The sequence below is a fragment of the Zootoca vivipara genome, chromosome 3 (genome assembly GCF_963506605.1).
Source record: "Zootoca vivipara chromosome 3, rZooViv1.1, whole genome shotgun sequence".
NCBI classification, from domain to species: Eukaryota; Metazoa; Chordata; class Lepidosauria; order Squamata; family Lacertidae; genus Zootoca; species Zootoca vivipara.
Genome location: NC_083278.1, coordinates 46,877,632 through 46,899,548, shown reverse-complemented (window position 1 = coordinate 46,899,548; position 21,917 = coordinate 46,877,632).

Here is a 21,917-nt window from a genome sequence, read left to right as displayed (position 1 = left end):
TCATGTCTGGGATGCTGGAGAGGCTCCTGAAGAGCTGCTGCTCACCAGTGTAGACAATATTAAGCTAGATGGAGCAATGGTCTTGGTTTAAAGCAGCTTCCTATGTTCCTATGTATTTTTGAATACAGCTGGAAAAATCAAGAGGATAAGAAGGTGTTAGCAGGGAACACACCAGATTTAGCCATAGGAAATGGAAATCCACCAAAACTCCATGAAGAACTCACCAGGACACAGGCAGGGGAGTATTCGACACATTTGTTCGATCAGTGCCAGAACTTTTGGCTGCACAACAAAGCTTCCCCTCCCCTTCTTCTGACCCTGTTCCGGTGCATATTTGGGGAGCACACAGGGAATGTACGGGAGGAGGGAGGCCCACTTCCATTGTGCAATGGAATAGTACAAGGATTGTGGAAATCCTCATGCTAACAGAATGCGTAAATTGGATACCTCCTACAGAATTTACATTTGGCTCGGAGTCTTAAGATATATTAGCTTAAGATCACAATGAATGACAGGCAGAGGGACAAGCATGTGCAGCAAGCCTTCTTCTATTCTTCGGAAGCTAGGAGATTAACATGAATTTGAAAAACAAGAGATTGCTTGGGATTGGGATTTGGGTGCCTCTAGGCTGAGGCACCAATACTTTGGCCACCTCATGAGAAGAGAAGACTCCCTGGAAAAGACCCTGATGTTGGGAAAGATGGAGGGCACAAGGAGAAGGGGATGACAGAGGACGAGATGGTTGGACAGTGTTCTTGAAGCTATGAACATGAGTTTGACCAAGCTGCGGGAGGCAGTGGAAGACAGGAGTGCCTGGCGTGCTCTGGTCCATGGGGTCACGAAGAGTCAGACACGACTAAACAACTAAACTACTACTAGCCTGAAAGGAGGGCACTCTAAGCAACTGGCCTGGATTGCTTTCACACTCTTGCACTTGGCGGGGTTTCTCCAAAACAAAGCAACTCATCTACTGAATACTTTGCTTCTCTAAAGAAAAGAAGAAGATACCTAGCTGTCTAACCTCCAGCATGTCACCACAGGCCATAACAGGTATATCATGAGCAAATTCAATAATATTTATAATTGCCCTCTCTGCTAGGAAGACGTGTCTTTCTGCCCCTTCAGATCCACACATACAATATAGTTCTGTGGTACCCTAGAGCGGGAGTGGGAACACTTTCCAAACCAGTGGGCCAAATCCTTGGGTTACCCAGCAACCACGTGGGGCATTTTGACAGGTGGCTGGGATTGGCCTCCTGTCAAGTAACTGACATTACATGTCCCATTTTCCTTTGCCTGTGTGGTATGAAATGCTTGAGCAAAGGCCCGGGGGGCTTTGCAAATGCTATTGATCAGTGATCCTTGCATGTTCCACTTTAGAAAGGGTTTCTAGGTGTAGGGCAAGTGGGTATAGTTTGTGAAATATTGTCTCATGGGCCATCTTATGATGAGTTCAGAACCTAATTAGACTCAAGGAATACTTCCTCCTGCATCGGCACATAGCTGCCATCCTCTCTCAAGGTGCACCAGAGAGAGTCCTGACACACAGCTGTGATCTTCTTCTTGTGGCAGCAAGAATTATTATGACTAACAAAACATATTTTGTGCATTACAAGCCTTCTTAAAGCATATTTCATACACAAGTAGGTGTGATGGTCTCCCACAGAGAGCTAGTTGGGCTTCTACTGCCTGTATTGCTCCCTTTGCTCTTCTCGACTCTTCTGGAGAAGAAACAGACAATCACACAATGAAAGACGCCCATAAGCCAGAGGGGGAAAACAAAACCTGTCATTTCACTGGCATAGTCTGTGGCGCATGAAAGCATACACGAAAGCATCAGGCAATTATCCTTGGCTGGAATAATTACCTTGTAGTAAAGAAGAATGTCAGGTCTTATCACCCCAACACTTACTCAGGTGAGTGAAATTTATGAAAATAAAGCCACAAAAATGAAATGTGAGGTTATTAGCATGCAAGGGGAACTGTAGAGCCACAGAAAATGTACCGGTTTGTCTGCTATGCTCTGGCTTTTTTAAAAATCAAAGCCATACCCCTTTAAACTATACATTAAATACCCCATGCTTTTATCTTTAAATTCTAAAATGTTGGCTCTGGAAAAAATTGCAAAGAGGAAAGAAGAGAGTCAGGGCATAGAGAAACACCTTCTTCCATCTCACTTTTGTTCTCTTTACCTGATCCTACATAGGGGGCAGGTGGTCTACACCGAAAGCTTGATGCTATATAAACTGGCCTTGAGTCACAGATGCATTAAATGGAGTGTATCCAAATGTCAATGTTTCCAGGGTGGTGTTTGTTGCACACCCAGGATGGGGATGGGAATCCACATGCAAATACTGCTTCATCCTCTCCCTCCCTTCGTGTGTATAGGAGGGGCAGTTGCTCTGTACTTGGTTTCCTGGGAAGACAATACAAGAACAGGCTGTTTGCAAAGCCTTATGCAGCTAATTGGATATCATTAGAAATCCCACCTTTCCTGACCAGGGTTGGCCCAAGACATTTTGGCACCTGATGTGAACCACAAAATGGCGCCCCAACCCCCAGTCAGGCAAGATGGGGTGAGTGAAGCTCTACAAAGACATTCCTCCCCACCTCCAGATTATGGCTTCGGCCCAAAGATGTCTTGTGTGAGCAGAAAGACACTTTCATAAAACAGTGCTGCTGAAAAGCCCAAAATTCTCCATCCTGCCAAAGCCTCCCACTGCCTCATCATCACATACCATTGCAGAGGATCCCTTCACTCTCAGGGGGCTGTAGTGTCTTGGGGGAGGAGCCAGGAAAGGCGTGTTGCACAGATTCAACCCTATGACTGGCAACCAACATTGTGCAAGCAGACCTCTGGGTCCCAACTCCAACCCCCAGGATCATTCAGAGCAGATAAGGGAACCCTCCAGAACAGTTTTCAGTGAAGTGCAGGGAATTATAGTGGAGAAGATGTATTTGGATAACACATCTTATCAGTGCAAGGATTTATAAATGCACAATGGGGCTTTCCTCCCTCTTCTTCCTCCATGCCCCTAAATATGTTCTAGCTGTTCCTGCAATGCTCTGAAGCAGATTTGCGGTGGTGGGCTCTTTGTGTGTGTGTGTGTGTGTGTGTGCGCGCCCGTGTGCGTGCAGGGAGAGTGGGGAAGTCCCATTGTGCAAGCATAAAAGCATAAATCATTGCACTGACAGGACATATTAGTTGGATACCTCCCAAAGTGTGTTGAGCAAAGGTTTGTTTCAGCTGTACGTTGACGACATTGGATACATCCCTAGATTTCTGTAGATTATGATTGCTGTGTTACGTGTGATAAAAATGGGGCAAGTGCTCTTCTATTCAGGCATTTCATTGTTAGCTATGATGACCATTAATCCTGTGGGCACAAACCATGAAGAAATGACAGTCTAAAATATTTCAGGGACAAATAAACTTTTGTTCATTCTATTTGCTGTAACACAGAGAGATGTGATTAGGCGTGATGTTCAACTGACTGTGAAGAAGGTGTCATGTATCACTTTTCACAGTTGTGATAATGATACATGATCAATTATCCCTTGCACAGTTGCTTTGGATCAGTTGTATAATTAATCTGCCTGTGTGCTATATTTGCTTCCTTTCTGGTGTGATAAACATATTGGCATTACCGCCCTATACAGAAGGCGCTTAATTTAATTTCGGTTGTTTGCTTTTTATAGATTCTGCAGCAAAGAATACATTTTGCAAACATATTTGATTTTGTCTAAATGAACGTGAGATCATTTCATCCAAACTAAAGGCTCAGTTGTGCTTTTCTGTGACGATGTTTGCAATCTGCTAGGGTCTCTTTTTAGAAACTGCGGCTTCAATATGAGCAAAGTCCCACTTAAGTGTTGGTGGTAATAGTTTTTCAGTGTGTAGAACTGGTAATCAGATCAAAGGTGTAATTGCTCCTGAATAATCACATGGAGTCTTAAATATTGGTGAAAGGGCATCTTTCCCCAAATAGCTATATAAACCACGGCATCAGACAGACATAATATTCTATCTATCTATCTAGTTACAGGTAGGTAGCCGTGTTGGTCTGACATAGTCAAAACAAAATAAAAAAATTCCTTCCAGCAGCACCTTAGAGACCAACTAAGTTTGTCATTGGTATGAGCTTTCATGTGCGCACGAAAGCTCATACCAATGACAAACTTAGTTGGTCTCTAAGGTGCTGCTGGAAGGTATCTATCTATCTATCTATCTATCTATCTATCTATCTATCTATCTATCTATCTATCTATCATCTATCTATCATCATCTATCCATTCTTTCTTACATTAATACCTCACCTTTCTTTCATCATGGAACCCAAGACAGTGTACACCTGCTTCCCAGGTGGTCTCTCATCCAGGCATTGACTCCAGACCTGCTTAGTTTCAGCCTCATGTGCTTTCCATACCACTCTTCAGTTCGAAATTTTGCGATAGTTTACAATAAACAATCAAAACAAAATGATATAAAGCAGTGCTAAAACCATCACAGTTTGTGGCTGTGGGGAACATTAATTACACCAGAATTTAAAAGGCAGAGAACAACTGGTTCCTAAATTCATTACTACAGGTATTAGGGAAGCCTCGCCAGGGAGAAAATTCACATGCAGGACACCACAAGACACCACAACTGAAAAGGCCATGTATCTATGCACTTCCTTTCAGATGATAAGGTGCTCTGAGAAGGGCATCGGTAGAAGACCTTAGCGTAAGGGATGGTTGATATGGGCAAAATTGATACCCTTACATTTTAAGGTCCTAAACTTGGTAGATCCTTAAAGAGAAGCATCAGCACTTTGAGTTCTGCTTGGTAAGCTGGTGAAGTGCTTTAAGCCCCTGGTGTGAAGCCCCTAAGCCTCAGCAGTTCCATACGTGAAAGGATTTCTTTGTAGAAAGTCATACTCATTGCATGGTCACCAGAGGGTGGAGCTGGCATGATCATGCAGGGCAACAGGTATAGCTCCACTGTGCCTTGAAACTTGGCAGCACACAAATAGGTATTTGCTAGTGGCCAGAAATTTATTGTGAAATTGCTCTGAGATATTCTATGGGAAGTGGTTCAGAAATAGATTTGCAAGCAAAATAGTATACAAACACACACACCCTTTTTTTTAGGATTGTAGATGAATTCGGAAACAGCGTATTGAACTCTGTGGAACAACCCAGAGACGAGAGGAGAGAATAGTCAAAGAGAATGCTTAATTAATTTCCACCACAATTTTTGATATTAAGGGTATGCATTTAATAGGTATTTGTCCTTTTATGTAAAAACAAACCAACAAACCAACAAACCACAAGTCGATCAGAAAAGCTTTTTAACCTAAAGCTAACCTTAGTACAGGAGGGTAAAAAAAATATATTAAAATGGAACAAAGAACGAAAGCTCCATTACTGGTTATCACAGATTTTTTAAAAGTACCACCAAATTTGGTGGGGGCGGGCATTCTGGCTTAAGTGGTGGGGTGGTTGGGCCATGGTGACAGCAGGAGAGGGGCAAGGTGAAATTGAATGGGCCACCCCTCCACCTCCTCAAGTTATTCAGCATTGGGGTATAGGAAGCAGCATCTTGATTGTCACAGCAACAGGACCATTCATCCCCGCCTTTCCAGTTCAGTCTTACTCAGCTGAGACATTGACCATGTTGCTAGAGCGATTGAGCTGTTGTGGCAGGAGCAACCTAGTGGTGGGGCACTTCCTGGTCTGGCATACGCCTGCGGTCTCAGTGATTCTCTGATGTGCTGCTGCTGCTGCTGCTGGTATCAAACAATATTTTTGTGTGGCTTCTGGCTCTCTTCCCAAGATAGTGAGAAAGGAGAACACTTAAGAGGGGTGTGATTCAGAATCCTACCCATCAGATTTTCTTTTGCCCCTGCTGTGGAAGAACCAAGAAAACAATAGTTGCTACATTCTTTCTCCACCCACACAATCTTATTGAGATTCACTTGTTTCCTCTTTTGCTGCTGGGAATGTATAGGATCCAGCTGCGATAACAGCTGTAGGACTGGGGCTTTTCTTCAGCCAGAACTCGCCAGAACTCAGTTCCGGCACCTCTCTGTTGGGCGCCATTGCCATTCTAAGAGAATGAGGGAGGTGTTCATATTGAGTTCTGACACCACTTATTCTAGAAAATAAGGGACCATAGGATTGGCCTGGCTGCCCTCCAGATTTTGCAGCTGTTCAGTTCAGCTGCAGACTGTCCTGGGTATTGCTCTTCTCTCCTTATCTCCCGGGGTTTACATTTGTATTCCAAGCCTGTTTTAAGCCAAGAATTCTGTGAAGCTGCTCCATCAGACCAAGGGGAAATGAGCCTTATAAGAAATCTCTCTCTTTCTCTTTTCCATCACAGTCAGAAGATGCTCTATTATCAAGATGGGCTTCATGCAAATAAGAACACTGTTTTGCTAAAGGTGCATTTAATATTATTGCTGTGGCAATAATAACATTTCACTGCAAGCACCAAATGCTTTATGTAGTCTGAAGAAACTTTACTGTTATTTCCAAGATGCAGCGCTGAATAAATGGAGGTGAACGGGTTTTTGTTTTGTTTTGCCTCTGTGTGATAAAATATGAATGCACCAGAAGGAAGGAAGGAAGGCAGGCAGGCAGGCAGGAGGAAGCCTTTCATTGTAGATCCCTTCCATCATGTTGCTGCCTTTGGGTACAGAATCTGCATATTATTATTTTCATTATTAAGTATTTTGATTACACTGCAGAGCCCCATGCTTTTCCACCAAGGCAGAAAGCAAGAAGCTGTCTCTTTCTCCTAAAGAGTGCAATCTGAGTAATTAAAGATGAATTGCTTTCTGCCAAGTAGAAAGTTCAGGTACAGTCATTATAATACACACAAATGATCGTTGCTGAATTCTTGACCCATACTTTGTTCCAGGAAAAGTTGCTTTGTGGAAGACAACTTAGGATGTAGGAGATGGGGAAAGAGCGAAGCAGAATCCTCCTGCTACTTCTGTACTCCATTGCCTTCTTCCAAAGCTGCTTTTTTGTGAAAACAGAAGGGTTATTGAGGTTTAGTTATATGTGTTTGTGTGCAACATACAGTTAGGTCTGGAGAATGGAATGAACATAAGGGCTGCCTGTATTGGATCAGACAATGGCTCTGTTACTCCAGAGTTATATTTCCAAGCAGAAAGATATTCAGAAAGATATCCAGAAGTAGAGCAAGATGGCAAATGACATTAGCACTGCTTAGTGTTGTCATTCAGTAATCACGTGTATATTAGGGAACCCTGGAATTGCTCTATAATCTGATTCCACAATGAAACAACGTTTCCTGGCCCCCTCTTATACAGTCACGTTCCAAACCAATGACTTTTGAATTTTACACTTTTTCATGGTATAGTTTGTCTCAGCAACCATTTAAAAATAATAGCCCTACATATGAATTTTCACAGCTGTGGCCGCAATTTGTAACCATCACTTCTGCCCAGTCCTCCTTGCCCTTGCTGTCAGGGTTGTGTGTGTGTACAGTTGGAAATAAAAGTGTTTCAAAATTGATTCTGAATTTTGTTCATGTTTCAGTTTACAATAAATGCTCTATATTTTCCAGTACAGCAGAGGTAGAATAGGGAAGGAAGAAAATATTAAAGCCCTTGTGTGTTAATTTGTAAGTTGTCTGAACAATGCACCCATATTAAGTTTTTAGTAATGTGTAGATCTATTATTTTAATTTTAATCAATCATTTAATTAACTGGTCAGAAGTCAGAAAAATATTTAATTAGTCAACTGTGTTAATTGTCTTGAGTACATTTCATTGGTTTGCTGTGCAGCTAACTACCAAGTACAAGGCAGGTTACCATGGAATATTAATAGGAGCCTTTTCAAATTGTAAATAAACATGTTTGCAGCAATCTAGATGAAGAGCATAACGATAAAAAATTGTTATAAAAATCCAATTAACATTTTAACTGTAAAAAGCTTGCTGCTTTGATGCCGCAAGAGAATAGTGTCAGACAGTAGATAAAATTAAGTATTCCCAAGTGGCTTTACAAGAAACAGTGTGCTATCAATATTTAATGGATTATGGTAGAATTTAGTGTCATTTGGAAGAATGCAAATAAAGGTTATTGTAGAAATCACCTTGACAGAATCTGGCACAAAATTCAGGGCACATTTCCCATATCTAGCAAAGGATGTGTGCCCATATGTGCAAAACACACAGGAGTGGAGGGAATCCCACATGAAACATAAGGAGTACATGCACAGCCTCTCAACAAATAACTGATCGGCACAAGCTTGCGGTGAAGATAGAGACTTGTTCTAGGTATCCTTCCTGTTCCAATTTAGCATATATGTCAATACTTCTGGATCAGAGCTGCACTCTCTTAAATATTCCCAGTAGCACCATGATTGCTCTCTCCTACCCTTTTATGCTAATTTGTTAAATGCGGTAAAAAGTCAGAAAAAGTATGTGCTTCTTCAGTGCAGAATATATATGCCATATTTCAATATAATGGTACAACCTGAAATGTGTGTATGTGTGTGTAAATCCAGAACTCACTATAAAATGATTTAGATAGAATTGCATGACTCTGGTACAAGAACAGTGTGGTGGATCCAGATTTCTCATTGAGTTATCTGTTAAACTTCCCCTAAGCATTCTTTTTAGGGTTCTGCACTCTTGCCTGGAACTGAATGAATTTGGCAGGTTCTGCTGAACTTTGGTTCCTCCTGAATGCTTCTCTGGTATTGTGACCAAGGCGTGCAGTGCCCTGAAGGCCATCATGCCATGCTGACATACATGTGCTTAGGAAAAAGGAGCACAGCGGTACAAACACAAACAGAGAGGAGACCCCAGAGAGCATTGCTGTGGTGTAGTGGATAATGTGTCAGACCAGGATATTGTCCTCCTAGGGTTGTTATGAGGACAAAAAGGGGAAGGGTGAATTCCTTGAGCTCCTTGTAGGAAAAGTGAGATAGAAATGTGTTAATAAAAAAATAAAGACAGCGAATAATTTCATGTCTTGCTGTTCTTCTTCAATCCATTTAATTGATAACTAAAAAAACCTCCTCTATAAAATAGTGTCAGCATTGCACTGCTGGGCAACTCCACACTCCAAGATTACAATACTTCTCCATAGAGCCCCTCACTGAGTGTGCGGACCTATGTTCTGCTGGATCTTTCAGTGGCATTTGATATTATCGTATTCTTCTGTCCCTTCTATCTATGGGGTTAGGAGGCACAGTATTACAGTGCTTCTGGTCCTTGCCTGATGGTCAGTTCTGGGCTCTAAGGGAGTCCTGACCATTTTCTAGCCACACTGGGTCATTTCCAGTATGTGGCTGGTAGAATTGGACACCATTTCGGGATTTTAATGAGTCATTCTGGCCCTTTTACCCCATTTTGTCCAAACTCCTGACTTTTTCAAAGTAATCAGACAATGATCGTATGAGAATACATACCAGGACAATATTAGCTGGATGAGAATGAAGACAAATTGCCAGATTTATCAGCTGTTTGTGACTAGTAAGTTGGTAAAAGAGGACTCATCAGTGACACCCAATGTCCCTTCCTTTAGTATTTTTGAGCTTCTGTAGCTATCAAAACTATTTGCCCACCGATTCTTCTCTGATCACCTATGAAAAACCCCCAAGATAAGGGCTACATACAAGAACCTGGGCCCACTGTTTTGCATGCATATTACAAAAAGTGAAGTTATAATTACCCTGTTTCTCATATTTTAAGGCATCCCCATAAAATAAGCCATAGCAGGATTTTTAAGCATTCAAGGAATATAAGCCATACCCCGAAAATAAGACATAGTGATAGGAGCAGCAGCAATGCCGGCCGCGGCAGGAGGAGGAGGAAAAAAATAAGACATCCCTTGAAAATAAGCCATAGTGTGTTTTTTTGAGGAAAAAATAAATATAAGACGTGTCTTATAATATGAGAAACACGGTATTGGTTATCACCTTACCTGCAATTTACAGTATTCATTTCCTATGCATACACATAGTTCTGACTGCAAAACAGATTTTTCCTCCTCCGAATCCAAGGGCAGAGCAGAGGGCTCAAGGCTGCTGGTATAATCAATGCTAATGTTGCTCTTTAGCCAGCTTAAGATAACAGCCTGGCTGTTCCTATGGAGTCAGGGATCCTGAAATAATAACATCTACATTTCTTAGCACACAGCACATTGTTTTTAGCCATGCGTATTAATTTCAAAATGATTTCAATCTTCCAAATAGGTGTCTAGGGTTTTGATATTTTCTTTCTGCAGATGCTCTCTTTACAAGGTTCCCCCACAGTTTCTAGAAATGCCTCAAAATGCAAGACCTGAGCATTCAACCTGATTAGTTTGCCCAAAGACTGCAGGAAGGTTAGAAGACAGAGGCCATTTCTTGAGCACTGACCCTGATTTGGTTGTAGGGAGGTTAGATGATGTTGCATCAAAGCAATTGTTATATCACACTTTACAGCTCATAATCCTTTCACTTCTCTGATCACACAAAGTCTGGTTTCTTTGGGGGTGGGAGGAGAGACGCCATGATTGCTTTGTGCTGTAAAAAAAGGTAAAGGGACCCCTGACTGTTAGGTCCAGTCGTGGACGACTCTGGGGTTGCAGCGCTCATCTCACTTTACTGGCCAAGGGAGCTGGTGTATAGTTTCCGGGTCATGTGGCCAGCTATATATTGCTTAATACATACTTAGAAGGCACACAGCAATGCTCCACTTTGTTTCTGCTAAACTCTGCTGAGTGAGCGTGCACATAGTTTTCTGATACATGTCGCTGGAAGCGTGCCAGCACTGAAGTTTTATGGAAGGCGCCCAGACAGGTTTGTCTCATTCCGGGGGCTGTGTGTGCCCCCCAGGCGTGTTCCAACACACTGGATGGAATCTCCAGCTGCACATCCCTGACCATCACTTCCATTGGCTGCTGGGCAAGCAGCCAATTGGCTAACTAAAAGGAGGATTGGGAGTCACTGATGGTGTGAATGTGATTTTGAATTAAAGGGTTGAGGATTTTCACCTTTTTCTCAGTGAGTGGCAGCAACCTTTGGTAGACATTCTACAGCTTTTGTCACAACTCTGTGTGGAAATGGCACAAGAGGCCTGATGGAAGATAGGATCAGGGTATTCCCTCAGCTTGGGTGAGGCTTGGCCCTGCCTAAACCATCCTCCAGTTGCCTAGTGGGATTCTGGTTGCTTGGCCTGCACTGCATCAGGGTGCAACGCTGGTCAGCTCCCAGGGGTGTACTGAATGCCTCCCAAACAGTGACCAGAATACTATTCCAATAGCAAGGTCTGATGGGAATGACAACCAGATCCTTGCCCTACTGCACTACCAAACCTACTTTTATGCAATATAACCAATAAGGCTGTAGCTTAATTTTACCTAACACCATTATCTAGTCAATATCATTCCACCACCAATTTGTGACTGCTGCACAGAGAAGTCTATATCACTCTCTCTGTGAAAATTCTCCCTTGGGCCATACAGGCAGCTAACAGGGTGTCCCAAGACCTACAATAGGAGCTTACAGAGGTGGGAAATTCTCTCCCTCTTTCTCTCTCCTTCTCTCCCCCCCCTCTCTCTCTCACACACATTGAGCATAAAAGTTGAGGGGCAGGAGATGTTTTATTTGTCTCTTCAGAATTCTGTAACAATTCTCCAATAATTCCATTTTTAGGGCATGCTTGACAGGGGACTGTAACTGGAAGCAGAAAAGGTTGCTTCAGTTGTGGCAGGTATATTTGGTGAGATTGCGGTAACATGACAGGGTTCTATTATGTTAAGTAACACAATTCCAGAAGTAACCTATGCGGAACATATTGCTTCTGCTTGCACATGTCAGGCAATGGACTTTGATCGATGTTGTTGCAATACAAAACTACATAGTAAAACTTTTTAATTATGATGACAGTGTAAAAGGGAAGAAGGGTGCTCGCTGGCAGTGTTTTCAGGCCTTTATAATTAACAAATGGACAGTGCGGCTTAATTTTGCATGCTGCTCATGTTTTACAATTCTTTCTAGTTGCTGCCATCAGCATCTCTGTAAGCAATAAGGCATGACGGGGGCCTAGTTATCATCACCTCTAGGGTGTTAAGAAGCATTCTCTAGGGGTGTGATTATTTCATTATAACTGCACCACCTGGAGATACCATATTGCTGCTATAAAAACTCATTAATACGAGAAGAAAAAAAACTTGTATAGTTTTGCTAAAAGATGAAGTTTAAGAGTTTGGAATGTTAAGCAGCAGTATATGAACACTTGGTTGTTTTTTGTCTCATCATCCCTGAGATGTTTAATCGGATGATTCACACACGAGTCTTCAGGATAGAAGTCTTCACTGAGATGGTAAAATGGTGTCTGGGGGTGCTTGACTTCAGGCTCCAGATAAGGGGAAAATGATTAGAGTCTTGATTTCTCCCTGATATGCCAGCTATGCAGGGATAATTTTTTTCATGGGGACATTCCATGAAATAAGCCCTTAAACTGTGATCTGAAGTGATAAAGTCCAAACTAGGCCCAAGGGTGTTGCCACATAAGGCACACAATGACTAGAGATAAGCAATCCTCCCTGTGATAATTGAAGATGATCAGCATAATTGGCCATGGGGGTGTGCCAACTCTTCCTTGTTTACATATTCTGTAGGTTTTGTAGTGCTTTGTTCTACAGCAGCTAGACTGGTGACTGGGAGCAGCTGCCGAGACCACATAACATCAATCTTGAAAGACCTACATTGGCTCCCAGTATGTTTCTGAGCACAATTCAAAGTGTTGGTGCTGACCTTGGAAGCCCTAAATGGCCTCTGCCCAGGCCTCTCCTGTTGGAAGCTGTCCAGAGTGGCTGGGGAGGTCCAGCCAGATGGATGGGGTATAAGTAACAAATTATTATTATTATTATTATTATTATTATTACTGTATTATTATTACCGTATTATTATTATTATTATTACTACAGAACCTGCTTGGCCAAAGGTGACAATACAGCATAACAACTAGGTCTGTTAGTTGTTAGTTGTTCCCACACATGGGAACATGTGTGCTCTCCTGCATACCGATAGTGCAAGTGGGATTGTTCTAGAAAGGTTAATATGGGGATGAACATTGGCCAAGGAGAGTAGCCTACAGATCATTCAAGTGAACAGCCCCTGTTTTAAATCATAATCATCATCATAATAATTTATTTATACCCCGCCCATCTGGCTGGGTTTCCCCAGCTACTTTGGGTAGCTTCCAACAAAAGATTAAAAATACATTAAAACATCAGTCATTAATAGCTTCCCTAAACAGGATTGCCTTCAGATGTATTCAAAATGTCAGATAGTTGTTTATTTCTTTGACATCTGATGGGAGGGTGTTCCACAGGGCGGGTGCCACTACCGAGAAGGCCCCCCTGCCTGGTTCCCTGTAACTTCACTTCTTACAGTGAGGGAACCGCCAGAAGGCCCTCAGAGCTGGACCTTACGTCTGGGTTGAACGATGGGGGTGGAGACGCTCCTTCAGGTATACTGGGCCGAGGCCATTTAGGGCTTTAAAGGTCAGCACCAACACTTTGAAATGTGCTCGGAAACATACTGGGAGCCAATGTATGTCTTTCAAGACTGGTGTTATGTGGTCTCGGCAGCCGCTCCCTGTCACCAGTCTAGCTGCCGCATTCTGGGTTAGTTGTAGTTTCTGGGTCACCTTCAAAGGTAGCCCCACACGGAACGTGTTGCAGTAGTCCAAACGAGAGATAACTAGAGCATGCACCACTCTGGTGAGACAGTCTGCAGGCAGGTAGGGTCTCAGCCTGCATACCAGATGGAGCTGGTAGACAGCTGCCCTGGACACAGAATTGACCTGCGCCTCCATGGACAGCTGTGAGTCCAAAATGACTCTCAGGCTGCACACCCACTCCTTCAGGGAAACAGTTGCCCCATTCATTCCAAACTAAAAGAGCCCACTTGCTGTGGTATGTAATGTATTAATAACATTCCCATATTTGGAACAAAACATCCCAATATAGCAAAGTAGGTCTGTGTGCAGCTGATACAGATATCTGTGAGATGAGGCCCCATTGAATCTGATAGATTCTCAGTTCCTGCCATTGTAGCATGTGATATGCCACCAATAAGAAAAGCTATATCAGGACCCAGGTATGAAGGTTCTTCAAATATTTTCAATATATTATTGGTTTTTTATAAATAACAACAATGTATAAATTATATCAATCTTTCTCTAGCGGCAACAATGGTCTGAAACATAGGCCTTGTTTCAGATGTCCAGATTTCTAACATTACCTAAATTTGTTAATGTCTATTTAACATGCAAATCTTCGCCATCAAGCAAGTAATACAAGTGCAATGAAATTCAAGATTAGAAAGGAGTGTCTTTCATTGAAAAATTTAAAGGGTTCCGTTCCAGCCCAGAACAGCATAGAGGGAGTATTTAATTTGAATGTATTAGAAAAGTGTGAAATTAAGCGTGGGGAAACACAATAGTTCATTCACTTCTGCTCTCCTATTTTGGTGATAGTTTGGACATATGTGCTAATGTAGCAAAGCGCTATTTTATATTGTAATGACTCTTATGTTAATGGACTCTTTGCTCAATGACCTTTGCAGAACTAGGTCTATAAGTGCTTTTTCTTCCTTTCAATCTTTTCTGCACCTTCCTCCACCCTCTCAGCACTCTGGGTGTCTTGTATTAGTTTCTCTTCCTTTATGCCTCTTTGTTTGCATTTAATTTCCCCCTCAGCAGGTGGGGAATAACACACTAGGAATATATTTGGACTAAAAGCTTTAGATATACGCTATTAAGGTGGAGTGTTATTTTGTTGGTAGAAACTAAGTAACTGTAAAATGTGGCTATTTTCTATGGTGGTAGTTTTCAGACTGTCACTCTGAAAACTTGTCCTTCTGTAGTGAACTAATAAATCCAGACCTGTAGGTTACTGTGCCTTAGAACTAAAGTGTCATTTGGGATAGACCCTCATCCTGAACCACAGTTCCCATGATGATCATCACCTATCACAAGTCCCCATGACTGCTGATGGCTGTCAGAACCCATCCTTGATCTCAGCAATGGTGTGCCAAGACTGACAATAAGGAATCATTTCAGATATACTGTTTGTGGAAATCAAGGGCTGGCCCTACCATTAGGCAGAAAGAGGCTGCTGATTTTGGGTGAGATGAAAAGGGCAGCAAGCTGTTAGTTATTTGATTTTTTATTATTGTATCTTTACGCTGAAGAAAAAGGTACTCTTGAGTTTTTTCCCCCTTCAGGTACCAAAATATGTTGACTAGCCTTGAATGCTTGGGTTCTTGACTATGGAGAAGGGAATACTAATTGCTGGTTCACCTCAGGCAGCAAAATGTCTTGAACTGGCCCTACACACTCAACACCATGTGTAAGAAATTAGCTGTGCAACGGATACATGTATTTATTCTTTGCACCCTCTCAAATGTTGAAAGATCTTGGATTATGCATAAATGCAGGTATTAATAAATCTAATTAACATTTCTTGTGCATGGCAGCCCTGCCAATGGATTTGTGAGCACCATCGGTAACAAAAAGTGTCAGAGGTACAATTGTGTGAACTAGTTCACAGTTTATTTTTAACATTTGGTAACCATTTTGTTCAAATGTGTGGGGGAAGTCCCATAAGAATAGATGGTTGCCAGGTGTCTGTGGCAATAAGGACAACTAAGAACAGCTTAAAAGTATTAAAAATGTGGGATGAACTATCACAATGAAGTTTCTATGCATATATAGCACAAGGTAGAATTCCTTCACAAAAATGCAATTTATGTCAAGAGTGAACTGGAGCATCTGTTGCTCAGACTGGACCCTCCTTTATTCACAAGGACCCCTGTGCTTGGGAAATGGGAGTCTTCCCTAAAAGTCTCTACCCATACCTGGATGGTTAACTGTCATCTTGCAAACCACAGGACTTTTCAGAGTGGGAAACTTGTGCCCCACGCTGTCCCACTCTGTTTTAATGCTCTTTTCAATGTCATCTTGTTCCCTTGCCTCAAACATGTCCTGTGAAATGTTACTTTATTCAGAAATTGGTCTTTTCAGCTTTTGTGTGTGGGATTACATGGTTCACGAGTTCTGCCTAGTGAGATTTTCCTTATGCACGCTATAGCTCATGGTGAGCTTCACAGGTTTTGAGCATCTATACCTTTTTGATTGATGTTGCTACGTTTCCTTAGTGGCTGATTTTTTTTTATTAGTTTCAAAAGGTAACAGTAGAGGCATCCATGCACTTGGATGAATCTATGAAGGGCAGCATACTGAAAGTTTAGAAAATGTCCTCACTCTGTGGCCAAACAACGCGGCATGCCATATTTCCACCTTAAATAGAAGCCAGGAAAGGTCTGGACATCATGTTGAGGCAAAAAGGTACATTAACTTTTATTTTACCCTCCGGTTTCTAGCTTCCTTGCACGGTACTCATGTTGCTCACACAGTATACTTATATAAAGTGATAGCCCCCAGCTTGCATGGCTTGAAAAGAGGGTTAGACAAATTCGTGGAGAAGATGGTTGTCGATGGCCACTGTCCACAAGGCTATGCTCTATCTCTGGCATCCCCAAACTGCGCTCCCCAGATGTTTTGGCCTACGACTCCCATGATCCCTAGCTAACAGGACCAGTAGTCGGGGAAGATGGGAATTGTAGTCCAAAACATCTGGAGGGCCTAAGTTTGGGGATGCCTGCTCTATCTCCACTCTTAGCAGTTGCTCCACTTCCCACAGGCAGGGTAAATCTCAGGGTAGACTATTTGAGACCTTCAGTTTCATGCCAAGGCTGATTCTGTTGACATTCAGCTACTAAATCATTCTATTTTGTGGGCCTGCAGATGATATGTAATCTCTCAATGAATTTCTTTATTCATTTTAAAATCCAAAATATGAAGCCTGTTTCTGAGCACTTTTGGCAGAGCAGCAACATGACAGAACTTTCTGCTGCTGCCCTGGGGAGGCCAGTTCTCCTATTCTGTCGGTAGAAAGGGAGATCCTTATAGAGAGCATAGGATTTCTCCCCTAATGGATTTACCTGTTGGATTATGTGTAGGACTGTATGTGTAAAGATTGCAGTTTCCATTGTCCTTTCATAAACCTTTAGGAAATATATTGGTATCTAGGATCCTAATAGTTTTATTTACGATCTCCCTACTCATTATGGTTTATTCAAGTTCCAAATCCTGCCACCCATAAGCTGTTTTGAAAATCCATTTTATGACTAAACTTTTTCGGCACAGCTCAAGCTGTTTACAATCCTTATCCTTCACACAGAACGAATATCGAACTGTGATACCTTTAGCTTTGAGATAAAACTTCCTTCAGAAGATACTTTACAACATATACTCATGGGAGATTTATACAGAGATGTTTATGTAAGACAAGAAAGAGGAAAGGAGATTAATGACCCTTCTGCCCTGAATGCCTTCTCTCTCCTATCTATACACTGTTCTCATTTCTGCTTTCCCTGATTAGAAGTGATGTTCCAGATTGTCAAGCCTTTTGCTAGGATGGAAGGCCACCAAATGGCAGCATCTCCTTGTTGCCTAGTTTCCATTCACAAGAAAGCTAAAAAGTAACACACAGGAACAGAGGAAGCTGCCTTAAAACTGAGTCAGGCCATTGGTCCATCTAGCCCAGCATTTTCTACACGGACTGGCAGCAGCTCTCCAGGGCTTCTGACAAGAGCAGTCTTTCCCCATTCGTACCTGGAGATGCCAGGAATTGAACTTGAGACCTTTTGCATGCAAGTAACCATGCTCTGGTTTACCATGGCTGTTTTATACCTATAAAAACAGGGGTGATATCCAAAAATATTGGTTCCATTAGAGAAAAGACTTTTGGTTCCCACTCCTTCCACCTTGCTGTGCTCCCCATAAATCTGTGGGTGCTTCCCCAACCCTCTGGAGCAGATTTAGGGAGGGCATGGTGGGTACAGAGGGAGAGCCTTTTACTGGATACCTCCTAGATATTGTACACTTACAGATGCAGCCATAGGACCAAGGAAGGTGGAAATATTTGCCCCTTGATGGTTCCAGCAGTTTTTCCTTGCAGCAAATGTAATGGTGTGGGCTCTAATATTCATATTTTGCAGACAGGATATTCATAAAAAGCTTTGGGAATGACCATTTCAAAATACTTGTTACAAGATGCCCCACTGCCTCAGACCTGCAGCTGACCACTAGCCAGCAATAAATTGCATTGCTTTCCATTTCTACACACAGATTACTATGATGAACCTTTAGCCGTCTTTTACTTCTAGTTCCCAGGTTGGGTAACTATGTGCATGGAGACATGCATGGAAATAGATCTCTCTGTCCATGGTTGCATCTGCAACCTTGCCTTAAGTCCATTTCTTCAGTTATATTCAGCTGTATTCCATCTTAATACTCTCCATCATGAAACTTCTCAGTGAAGGTGTATCAATTGTCGGATGGATTAATGGTCACAACAACAACAACAACAACAACAACAACAACTTATTATTTATACTCCGCCCATCTGACTGGGTTTCTCCAGCCACTCTGGGTGGCTCCTCAAGTGCTCCTCAAGCTATCTGATGTGGTGGACTGGTGATTCCTCATCCTACTATGTGCCAGGGACCAGTACCATATTTGACTTCCAAAGAAACCCACCCAACCTGGGCTATGGTGGAGTTGCTGCCAACCAGCACCCAAGGACTTGTGGGCTGCCATCAATGTGTGGACCACCACTTTGAGTAATGATGATGATGATAACAATAGTAGTAGTAGTGGTAGTAGTAAGGTAAAGGTAAAGGACCCCCTGGACAGTTAAGTCCAGTCAAAGGTGACTATGGGGTTGCGGCGGTCATCTTGCTTTCAGGCTGAGGAAGCCGGCATTTGCCCATGGACAGCTTTCTGGGTCATGTGGCCAGCATGACTAAACTGCTTCTGGCACAACGGAACACCGTGATGGAAACCAGAGCGCACGGAAACACCGTTTACCTTCCTGCCACAGTGGTACCTATTTATCTACTTGCACTGGTTTGCTTTCGAACTGCTAGGCTGGCAGAAGCTGGGACAGAGGAACGGGAGCTCACCCCATCACGGGGATTCAAACCACCAACCTTCTGATCAGCAAGCCCAAGAGGCTCAGTGGTTTAGACTGCAGCGTCACCCACATCCCTAGTAGTAGTAGTAGTAGTTTATTGGCATTCTTGGACTGTGGCATTGTTCTATAATTTATTTATTTATACATACCCCGCCCATCTGGCTGGGTTTCTCCAGCCACTCTGGGCGGCTTCTAACAAATACCAAAATACATTAAAATATCACAGATTAAAAACTTCCCTAAACAGGGCTGCCTTTACGTGTTTTCTAAATGTCAGGTAGTTGTTTATCTCCTTGACCTCCGATGGGAGGGCATTCCACAGCAAGGACAAAGTTCTCGACTTTATGTCCTCCAAACCAGACACCTCCTCCTCTTGCACACTGGTTACTCAGTTGCCTATCTTCCATTCACCACTTCCTGTATGTCAGAAAGATGAATGCTTTTAGAATTTCATCCCACAATGCCATGGTGCTTCTCCCCACCCTCCCCCGGCATGTGTTGCTGGTGGCTGTGCTGCATGTCACAGTGACATCATCTTTAGGTGTGACTGCCCATAGGCAAGCTAGGATGCAAGTAGGGTGGGTATGCATCCCTACAATTGAACAAGCAACCCTCAAATTAGCATCAATTACTAGTTAGCTTAGGTAACATTTCAAAGAGGCTGGCATGCAATAGACCTGAAACCACCAACCTGGAACCTTCCATATGTTGCTGGACAGCAACACCCTTCATCCCTGGCCACTGGCAATGCTGACAGGAGCTGATGGGATTTGGAGTCCAGCAGCGTTAGGAGGGCGTTACATTGGCTGCCCCTGCAGTAGGCAAATGAGCCATTCAATGATTGTTCTTCTAGTCACATTTAGATTCCTTTCTCCATAGCAGGAAAATGTGTGCTTGATACTACCAAGCACATTTCGATGGCAAAATGCTGCTGCAACGCTTCATGTGCAAATAAACTAAATTGGCTGTTTCGAATGCGGGAGATTCCCTCTGGTGTCTTCAACCCCATGGAATTGTTTCATTGTGTATACACGTATCTATTCTTTTGTGGTAAGAAGAGACCTTAACTGTGATTATTAAGTTCTGCTGGGAATTGTATCGTAATTGAAATGCTGAAGAGGAAGCCGGAGCAAAGGGACCGGATTGAGCAGGAGTGGGGTGGGGTGGGGGGAACGACGTTTCAGACACAAATTGTATTTGCTTGCTAGAATCCTGCATTTAGATAAATGTTGGCAACATGATCCTCAAGGATCCTCAAGAAGGTATCAGATGATAGAAATGGTTCTAATCATTAAAGCAAAATTCCAAAACGGCCGAGTAGGAAAGTGGTCCTCTGTGAATCAAAGGCAGGTAAAGCTAATAAATCCATGCCTGACAGCTCGATGCACTGGAATGTACAAATTATATGCTTTTATCCGTGGAGATTTTTCAGAGAGAGATTAAGGTTTTAATACAAATGCCTTCTTGTGACAATTATCAGTTGGAAGGAACTGCACTATACATTGGAGTAAAGGCGCTGTAAGCTAAGGTCACAATTTTTTCCTCCCTTCTGCACTAGAGTCACTTTCAAGGGAAAATGGCAAGCCTTTTTCGAAACACGAAAAACAGAGCGACTGTGTGAGGAAAAAAATAAAATAAATGTCTCTGTTTTTGTTTTTTAAAGATCTGCATCAAATGGCACATCGAAGGGAAAACAGCTAACAGAATGAAATAAAAATGACACATCCTATTAACATTTGTTTAGGTGTTTTTGAAATACAATTACATTTTCTTTCCCAGGCAATTGTTAAAGTGTGAGGGTTGCTAAGTTTCAAAATGAAATCATCATACAGAAAACACAATCTCTCCCCTCCCCCCCCGCTCCTTCCCCTCCCAGCATGTTGTCTCTTGGCTGCCATGATTAAAGTACTTCTAGCACTTTGATGTTTTCTAAATTCTAATTCCTCTGTTGTGATTTTTATGGTGCCTCTTGAAGGTTTCTTTGCAGGGCTGTTTTGTGTATTTCCTTTGCCTAATAGTTTTATCAGGACATGGTTCTATTATGACTGGGGTGGCTTAAAAAATACATTCTTGAAATACAAAAGAGAAGGAAGGAAGACAAAGCAAAGCTAGAGTGTCCTCGCTGCCTTGTCATTTGAAGGCACAATAGGTGGGCTTTAAAGAAATAAAAAAAAATAAAAGAGGCTAAGACAATGCATGTCAAATATTCATCAGCTTAGCTTATCTGTTAGCTGCATTCTGGAGTAACCTCACTGTGTGAACAATATGGATATTGGTTTGTGTGTTTTTGTTTTTCTTCCTCTCCTTCAAATGCATGAGATCAAGAGTTTATAGCTTAATTTTCATATCTCAAGCTTTTTTAAAAAAATGATCAGCCAAGCTACATTGGGAAAAACCTGTTCAAAATCTCTATTTCATGTCAAGAGGATCTTAGTCATGAATCAGCTTTCCCCTCTGCTAGGCCCTATATGCAGATAATAAATAATACAACCCCTGCTTTAAAGAGCTTATGATCTTAGCATACGATGGGAGAAAACGGGAGCAGAGAACAGGCAATTGTGGGAGAGGAATGAAGGGCCGGGTATCAGCAAGACTAATCTGTGCTGTAAATAAGCTGCCATTTCAGCACACCAACTGCTGAGCTATTGTCAGAGGTTTTATACAATCCAAAGGAGCAGCTTCCCTTGCTCTTCCTCTACCAAAAGTTCAGTACTGTATCTGAAGAAGCAAATGTACACAGAAAGCATTTCTTACAAAACCCTACAAATCCACTCCTGTGATGACAGACAAGTGTGTGTGTGTGTGTGTGTGTGTCCAGTCAGACTCGTGCTTGGGGCAATGAATACCATCAGTTCTGT